The sequence below is a fragment of the Ranitomeya imitator genome, unplaced genomic scaffold, assembly GCF_032444005.1.
Source record: "Ranitomeya imitator isolate aRanImi1 unplaced genomic scaffold, aRanImi1.pri SCAFFOLD_172, whole genome shotgun sequence".
Classification (NCBI taxonomy): domain Eukaryota; kingdom Metazoa; phylum Chordata; class Amphibia; order Anura; family Dendrobatidae; genus Ranitomeya; species Ranitomeya imitator.
This window is the reverse complement of record NW_027193951.1, coordinates 1125812-1133524: the sequence shown is the minus strand read 5'-3', so window position 1 is coordinate 1133524 and position 7713 is coordinate 1125812. Positions and strand designations below refer to the sequence as shown.

The following is a 7713-nucleotide window of genomic DNA, read 5'->3' as shown; positions in this document are numbered from 1 at the left end:
GGTGGGGGTGAAGCCACCCCCCCTGGGCTAAACTACCACTCCACCTGTCCCTGCAGATCGGGTGAAATTGGAGTTAACCCTTTCACCCCTTCTGCAGGGACGCGATCTTTCCACGACGCCACATAGGCGTCATGTGTCGGATTGGCACCGACTTTCATGATGCCTACGTGGCGTCAAAGGTCGGGAAGGGGTTAAGCGAATAAAAACTTAAATGGAATGAGTGCTTCGTTAATGAATTAATGACTGCACTGTAACACTTTTGTTTGATTCTTGGTTTTAGGAGACAATGATTTGGCAGCAGAGGATTTGGAAGATCAGGTAATGCTCCTGCCAGGGTCGTCACGACAATACCCTTCCTTCACCAGTCATTCCAAATCAGATTATGTGAGCATTGGTACCGGATAAGAATGATTCAGACAAAGGCTGGTTCAATCTCATTGCATGCTCGTACTTCCACACGTAGTGGCAACGTCACAGCAACTGACTTTATTTCCTAATACACAACATTATATGATCTATTGGGGGAAGGTGTGCAGAGGGTGGGGTTAGGCGGGGTTTAAGCAATGTATCTAGTATTCAGTCTTTCTGGTTGGCTCTGACATCATCTGATGGATCTTCCCTTCTCCACGTCGCTTTAAGTATCATTTCAAGAGAAATGATACTTGGCTTCTGGAATGTGTAACTTGCTTCTTTAGCAGAATCAGAATTTAGGGCAAAGGTGAATACTGGCAGCCATGTTAAATACAGTTACATTTGCATTAGCAAGCATAAAGGGGAAAAACTTATTGTTTCACAGCATAAGAATACATAAAAGTACAAAAGAGTTTAAAGATATATATTTTCACCTTGACACTCCATGTCTTTCCAGTAATATAGGCTGGATGTGAGGCCTGTAACTCTTATTAATATAGGCTGGATGTGAGGTCTGTGTGTCTCTCCCAGTAATATAGGTTGAATGTGAGGCCTGTGTCTGTCCCAGTAATATAGGCTGGATGTGAGGTCTGTGTGTCTCTCCCAGTAATATAGGCTGGATGTGAGGTCTGTGTGTCTCTCCCAGTAATATAGGCTGGATGTGAGGTCTGTGTGTCTCTCCCAGTAATATAGGCTGGATGTGAGGCCTGTAACTCCCAGTAATATAGGCTGGATGTGAGGTCTGTGTTTCTCCCAGTAATATAGGCTGGATGTAAGGTCTGTGTGTCTCTCCCAGTAATATAGGCTGGATGTGAGGCCTGTGTGTGTGTCTCCCAGTAATATAGGCTGGATGTGAGGTCTGTGTCTCTCCCAGTAATATAGGCTGGATGTGAGGTCTGTGTCTCCCAGTATTATAGGCTGGATGTGAGGCCTGTGTGTGTCCCCCAGTAATATAGGCTGGATTGTTATGGACCTGGTGGTTAGGAGCACCCGGAACGACCTGATGGTTAAACTCTCACAGGACAAGCTCTGGGAAGTGGGAACTCTGCTGACTGCAACCCCTAATCCTATCACACAACTAGAAATAGCCGTGGAGCGAACCTAACTCGGCCTAGACGCCTCTTCACAGCCTAAGAGCTAACTAGCCCTAGAAATAGAAAATAAAGCCTACCTTGCCTCAGAGAAATTCCCCAAAGGAAAAGGCAGCCCCCCACATATATTGACTGTGAGTTAAGATGAAGTCACAAACACAGAAATGAAACAGGTTACAGCAAAGGGAGGCCCGACTTACTAAACAGACAGAGGATAGGAAAGGTATCTTTGCGGTCAGCACAAAAAACTACAAAAGACCACGCAGAGTGTGCAAAAAGACCTCCGCACCGACTCACGGTGCGGAGGTGCCACTCTGCATCCCAGAGCTTCCAGCTAGCAAGGCAAAATCATTATAGCAAGCTGGACAAGAAAACAATGAACAAATAATTAACTAGCAGGGACTTAGCTTCTGCTGGAGTAGACAGGTCACCAGAAAGATCCAAGAGCGAACTGAACCAGTACAAGAACATTGACAGCTGGCATGGAGTAACGATCTGAGTGGAGTTAAATAGAGCAGCCAGCCAACGAATAAACTCCATCACCTGTGGAAGGAACCTCAGAAGCAGCAGCTCCACTCACAGCCACCAGAGGGAGTCCATGAACAGAACTCGCCGAAGTACCATTCATGACCACAGGAGGAAGTTCGATAACAGAATTCACAACACTGGATGTGAGGTCTGTGTGACTCCCAGTAATATAGACTGGATGTGAGGTCTGTGTGTCTCTCCCAGTAATATAGGCTGGATGTGAGGCATGTGTGTCTCCCCCAGTAATATAGGCTGGATGTGAGGTCTGTGTGTCTCCCAGTAATATAGGCTGGATGTGAGGTCTGTATGTCTCTCCCTGTAATATAGGCTGGATGTGAGGCCTGTAACTCCCAGTATTATAGGCTGAATGTGAGGTCTGTGTTTCTCCCAGTAATATAGGCTGGATGTGAGGTCTGCGTGTCTCTCCCAGTAATATAGGCTGGATGTGAGGCCTGTGTGTGTCTCCCAGTAATATAGGCTGGATGTCAGGTCTTTGTCTCCCAGTAATATAGGCTGGATGTGAGGCCTGTGTGTGTCTCCCAGTAATATAGGCTGGATTTGAGGTCTGCGTGTCTCTCCCAGTAATATAGGCTGGATGTGAGGCCTGTGTGTGTCTCCCAGTAATATAGGCTGGATGTGAGGTCTGTATGTCTCTCCCTGTAATATAGGCTGGATGTGAGGCCTGTAACTCCCAGTATTATAGGCTGAATGTGAGGTCTGTGTTTCTCCCAGTAATATAGGCTGGATGTGAGGTCTGCGTGTCTCTCCCAGTAATATAGGCTGGATGTGAGGCCTGTGTGTGTCTCCCAGTAATATAGGCTGGATGTCAGGTCTTTGTCTCCCAGTAATATAGGCTGGATGTGAGGCCTGTGTGTGTCTCCCAGTAATATAGGCTGGATGTGAGGTCTGCGTGTCTCTCCCAGTAATATAGGCTGGATGTGAGGCCTGTGTGTGTCTCCCAGTAATATAGGCTGGATTTGAGGTCTGTGTGTCTCCCCATAATATAGGCTGGATGTGAGGTCTGTGTGTTTCCCAGTAATATAGGCTGGATGTGAGGCCTTTATGTCTCTCCCAGTAATATAGGCTGGATGTGACGCCTGTGTGTGTCTCCCAGTAATATAGGCTGGATGTGAGGCCTGTATGTCTCTCCCAGTAATATAGGCTGGATGTGAGGCTTGTATGTCTCTCCCAGTAATATAGGCTGGATGTGACGCCTGTGTGTGTCTCCCAGTAATATAGGCTGGATGTGAGGCCTGTATGTCTCTCCCAGTAATATAGGCTGGATGTGACGTCTATGTGTCTGTGCTGAGGGCTCACAACATAATCCGCAAACATTGGCCACTCCTGAACAAAGCTTACCCCAACATCCAGATTTTCAGGAATCCACCACTCATGTGCACCAGACGCCCTAACAACATACGTGACACTGTTGTAAAGGCGGATCTAGGATCCGTCAAAACCACATCTACCAGAACCTTCAGTGGACAGAGAAGGACAGGTACCTTCCCATGCCTCAGTTGCATGAGTTGTTCAAACGTCATCAAGGGCAACGAGGTAGTCCATCCACGCACGGGCAAATATTATCCCATTAAGGACTATTATACATGCGAGTGCAATTTTGTCGTGTACATCATTAAGTGTCCTTGTGGCCTACTATATGTGGGCGAAAGAACTCAAGCCATTAGGGACCGTATCTCAAGCCACAAATCTACAATCAGATGTGACAAATTATGGTTACCCCTTCCTGCCCATTTCAAGGAAGCTAAATATAACATGGCCCAACTCAGGTTCCAGATAATAGAGAAAGTCCCAAGACCAAGGAGGGGCGGGAATCATATTAAGCTGTTGAAACAGCGCGAAACATATTGGATATGTACTCTTGACACTCTTCATCCTAGGGGTCTCAACCATATATAGATTGGTTAATATAATAAAAACTCTAATTTTTTCTCCTAGATCAATTGAGTTCATAGTCACAACCGATGTGCGTAGCCGAGATGGTAAGATGAACCACTCCTTATTCTGCCCCCCCCCCCCCCCTCCCCACATCTTTCCTATGCTTTTTTTCTATGCTTTTCTATGCTTTTTTTCCCCTTTTATTTAGTTTATTTGGTTTGGACTCCTACGTGTATGCTCGATTTATTTCATTTGTTGCAAATCAGTTCTATTAATTTATTCTCTTTATTTGATCTATACTTCATCCATGTATTTTTTCATTTACCATTTGATTTTTTCATTTCATTATTTAATTACTATTATTATTTTTTATTAATATTTTTATTCTTCTGTATCCCGTTTTTTCATTCTGTACTTTTACGCATTACCCTGTGATTTTGCATATTTGTTTGATTAATTATTTCCATTTATCTTTGAGTCCACGCTTTACATATCATGTTCCCTAAATGTCATCATTTACTTGTTCCATTCTGTGTATCCATCAGTCATCCTTTATTATTTACCTCTCTTCCAACACCCACATCCACCTATCCATGTTTACTCTTCTCTTCCTATCCTTGTGTCCCATCATCTACAATACTGCCTTTTCCACACTCCTCTCGGCAACGATTCACCATGCAGCCTCCCTATGCATGCGGCCCCTCCTCTTCCCTGCTCTTACCACATACACTAAGTCACCGCGTCAGCCCGCCCTCCACTTATGTTGCCATGGTTACGCATATACTAGCCCATTACACAGACGCACACACCGTCGCTGGGCTTCTGCGCATGCGCCGGCGTTCATCTGGACTTCCGGTCACCTGACCGGCCGATGCGCTATAAGGCAGTGAGCTCTGCTGACTGGCGCTACCTCCTTCTTCTTGGGCGCACACCAGCCAGCCCTCCCACTTTGCCACCAACGTCGGCTTTTTCAGCCATGATCTCAGGCACCGCGTGACTTTCCTGCTGTAAGCCCAGCTACTGTTGAGATAAGTACCGTTCCTTTTTTACTTCCCACTATACTTACCTTGCCTTGCAGCTTCCTTTATCTTCAGCATAAATATCTACCTCAAGGCTACAGTTTATCCCAACGTGGTAATTACTACACTTTATTGATTACCACCACTCATAGTGATATATACTACTGGCTATTGAACCCGTTCTACGCCCGGGTGGCAAGCATTTATATTGGTATATGGTCTCCATCATGTGCTGCTGCCATCCTGCGCCCGTTCTGTCATGTGCTGCTGCCATCCTGCGCCCGTTCTGTCATGTGCTGCTGCCATCCTGCGCCCGTTCTGTCATGTGCTGCTGCCATCCTGCGCCCGTTCTGTCATGTGCTGCTCCCATCCTGCGCCCCCGTTCTGTCATGCGCTGCTGCCATCCTGCGCCCGTTCTGTCATGTGCTGCTCCCATCCTGCGCCCATTATGTCATGCGCTGCTGCCATCCTGCGCCCGTTCTGTCATGTGCTGCTGCCATCCTGCGCCCGTTCTGTCATGTGCTGCTGCCATCCTGTGCCCGTTCTGTCATGTGCTGCTGCCATCCTGCGCCCGTTCTGTCATGTGCTGCTGCCATCCTGCGCCCGTTCTGTCATGTGCTGCTGCCATCCTGCGCCCGTTCTGTCATGCGCTGCTGCCATCCTGCGCCCGTTCTGTCATGCGCTGCTGCCATCCTGCGCCCGTTCTGTCATGTGCTGCTGCCATCCTGCGCCCGTTCTGTCATGTGCTGCTGCCATCCTGCGCCCGTTCTGTCATGTGCTGCTGCCATCCTGCGCCCGTTCTGTCATGTGCTGCTCCCATCCTGCGCCCCCGTTCTGTCATGCGCTGCTGCCATCCTGCGCCCGTTCTGTCATGTGCTGCTCCCATCCTGCGCCCATTATGTCATGCGCTGCTGCCATCCTGCGCCCGTTCTGTCATGTGCTGCTGCCATCCTGCGCCCGTTCTGTCATGTGCTGCTGCCATCCTGTGCCCGTTCTGTCATGTGCTGCTGCCATCCTGCGCCCGTTCTGTCATGTGCTGCTGCCATCCTGCGCCCGTTCTGTCATGTGCTGCTGCCATCCTGCGCCCGTTCTGTCATGCGCTGCTGCCATCCTGCGCCCGTTCTGTCATGTGCTGCTGCCATCCTGCGCCCGTTCTGTCATGTGCTGCTCCCATCCTGCGCCACTATTGTATTATATGCCCCCGTATGCTGCTGCCATATAAAAAAAAAATACCATACTCACCTATCGTCCGGCTCCACTGCAGGTGTGTCTTCAAGAAAATGGCGCCGGAAAGCGCGGACTGCGCAGGCGCCGATTCCGGCAGCAGGAATCGGCGCCTGCGCAGTCCGCGCTCTCCGGCGCCATTTTCTTGAAGACACACCTGCAGTGGAGCCGGAGTGTGTGTTCAAGAAAATGGCGCCGGAAAGCGCGAACTGTGCAGGCGCCGATTCCGGCAGCAGGAATCGGCGCCTGCGCAGTCCGCGCTTTCCGGCGCCATTTTCTTGAACACACACTCCGGCTCCTCTGCCTGTGACTGGACTCTGTCACAGCAGAGGAGCCGGGAGACGGAGCCGCACGCAGCGCTGGAACGGAGGACAGGTGAATATACTTACCCTCCCTCCTGGCGCGTCCACGGTCCCTGACTCTCCGGTGGAGATCGCGGTGTGCGTTCAGTGCTTACGCATACTGCGATCTCCTGGGAGCGTCACTCTGTGGGGGCCAGACTGCGCCGGCGCTTGCGCCAATGCAGTCTATAAAGGCTTCGGACAGAGTGACGCTCCCAGCGTTATATTATAGATGTTCTGAATCTCTTCCATATTACCCTCTCTTTTAGTGGTACCACCATTCATCATACCCTAGCCACAGGATTTATTTATGTCTCTCCAAGCTGGGCACTAGTGTAAGTTTTTTCCATATCACGCTTTTACCTTTCACCCTTCCCCCCTTTTTTTCCTTCTCTCCCTCCTCTTCCCCATTCCACCACATCATATGACACCTATTGGATACAAGACTATCCCATTATGGGGTGCTTACGATTCATGGTTTTTTGTTATCCCTAACAGGACATACCTAAACAATGTTTCTCTTCTCCCTGATGGGATTATACAAATACGATTAATACTTTATTGCAACGGTATGTCCTCTTTTGTACTTTTGCCACACATTCTTCCATCTAACTACGTGTACATTATGGTTATTTTAGTTTTTTTTTTCCTTTTTTCCTATTCTCGGCATGCCCACACACCCTATTATAAAAGTGATTTGTTCCAACACCTAACTATGATCAGTACATGGTCTGCTTCACTTATGCACTTTTTCCATGACATGGCTCAATTTCTTTGTATATATGTATATATTTTTACCTGGCTGTATATATTGTATTTTTATGTATATATTTCTTTCATTTTTTTCAGCGACATTGTGATCAAGGCCACAGAGTGGCCGAAACGTTAAATTACCTGTCGCTTATAACCTGTTAAATTAATAAATTTCACTTGAAGCAAAATCCGCTCTGAGTGCAGTGATTATTGACTTTGCTGTTTATGGGATCCCTGAATCCGTTCACCAGCACCATACAATCTACCCTAAGTTGTGTGCCAGCTAGCCGTTTCTTCTCCCAGTAATATCGGCTGGATGTGAGGTCTGTGTGTCTCTCCCAGTAATATAGGCTGGATGTGAGGTCTGTGTGTCTCTCCCAGTAATATAGGCTGGATGTGAGGCCTGTATGTCTCTCCCAGTAATATAGGCTGGATGTGAGGTCTGTGTGT

At 48.1% G+C, this 7713-nt stretch overlaps 1 long non-coding RNA gene across 1 annotated transcript; it reads left to right on the top strand.

Moving 5' to 3' along the window:
• Window positions 1-278: 278 nt before the first annotated feature.
• On the top strand, window positions 279-7427 carry LOC138654438 (uncharacterized). The gene is made up of 3 exons (XR_011316293.1): window positions 279-318; window positions 3987-4030; window positions 7360-7427. It is a non-coding gene; the product is annotated as an uncharacterized lncRNA (long non-coding RNA).
• The last annotated feature ends 286 nt before the right edge of the window (window positions 7428-7713 follow it).